The 1,477-nt window shown below is 41.7% G+C and overlaps 1 long non-coding RNA gene across 1 annotated transcript in view; it reads right to left on the bottom strand.

Annotated features, from left to right (window-relative positions):
• LOC149976068 (uncharacterized) overlaps window positions 1–837 on the bottom strand; it is a 3,901-nt gene extending 3,064 nt beyond the window's left edge. The window contains exon 1 of the long non-coding RNA XR_016487997.1: window positions 759–837. This is a non-coding gene — a long non-coding RNA (uncharacterized LOC149976068). The remainder of the gene's footprint in view (window positions 1–758) is intronic.
• Between the last annotated feature and the right edge of the window lie 640 nt (window positions 838–1,477).

Below are 1,477 nucleotides of genomic sequence, written 5' to 3' on the forward strand. Positions count from 1 at the left end.
ATATTATATATATATATACAGTGTTTTAACAATGTACAAATGGTTAAAGGACACAAGATAAAATAAATAAGCATAAATATGGGTTGTATTTACAATGGTGTGTGTTCTTCACTGGTTGCCCTTTTCTCGTGGCAACAGGTCACAAATCTTGCTGCTGTGATGGCACACTGTGGAATTTCACCCAGTAGATATGGGAGTTTTTCAAATTTGGATTTGTTTTCGAATTCTTTGTGGATCTGTGTAATCTGGGGGAAATATGTATCTCTAATATGGTCATACATTGGGCAGGAGGTTAGGAAGTGCAGCTCAGTTTCCACCTCATTTTGTGGGCAGTGAGCACATAGCCTGTCTTCTCTTGAGAGCCATGTCTGCCTACGGCAGTCCTATAATACTATCATTTCTTATTTAGTCCGAATTTCCTATGGTTACACTTTTTACTGCCTACTGTTTAGATACTGATTTTCTTTTGTCGACCCTCTGCTACTACGAGGCTTACTTATTTCTGGGCTTTTTCAATCTCGCCAAACTGCAATTGTCACTGACACACCAAAGATGGAACTTGTTGCTCCCAAGAGTTCTCTACGCCTCGCGCTGTTGAGGGGTGAAGTTCTCTCTTTCACAACCTTGCTCTCTTACTCTTTTCAGTGGTGTGAGCTTCCAGTGTACAACACAATTCTTAAGATATACCAGTCAATAGTTTGCTCGTGCCTTGATGTCAAAGTAGTCAATACAAACAGAGTATAGTAAAAGTAATTTACCTTGTCTGATGATTCTCTATGATATCCAAATCATATGGGTTGAGGATCATGTCTAGGCACTGATCTCTCCTGATTTACCTTGTCTGATGATTCTCTATGATATCAAAATCATATGGGTTGAGGATCATGTCTAGGCACCTATCTCTCCTGATTTACCTGGTCTCTCCTGATTTACCTTGTCTGATGATTCTCTATGATATCCAAATCATATGGGTTGAGGATCATGGCTAGGCACTGATCTCTCCTCCTTTTACACCTCTTTTAGACACTCAGTTTGGAGGAAGATGTTCGGGGGTGCAATCTATCTTAACACAGGGTGTCATTACATTATGTCCTTGCCACTTTCCTTTGCAGTGTTGCTCAAGATTATGTAGCACTTAGTCCAATGTTAAGTCCTTCAGCACTGATGCCCATAAGTTTTCTTCCGTTGGGGCGTTGGTTTGGTAGGTCTGTTCATACCACTCCTCCTCAGTCTTCATGTAGGTTGGTTCGTGTTTAATGCCCAGTACTTGTAGTTCCTGTGCATTTGGCTCCCTCTGCTGGTCACTTGCTGTTGTGGCAGTTTCTTCCTGCATTCCCGAGTCAACAGTTGGTTTTAGAGCCCACGGATTTGGCTCGATCTGGACCGGCTACTGGGGGAGGGGTCTGATCTCTTTTGGCTTTTGCTACACACGGTAATATAACAGATGTAATGGTGATTATGACACGGTAATATAACA

Source organism: Oncorhynchus mykiss, chromosome 17, assembly GCF_057628025.1.
Source record: "Oncorhynchus mykiss isolate SJ-2025 chromosome 17, ASM5762802v1, whole genome shotgun sequence".
Lineage (NCBI taxonomy): Eukaryota > Metazoa > Chordata > Actinopteri > Salmoniformes > Salmonidae > Oncorhynchus > Oncorhynchus mykiss.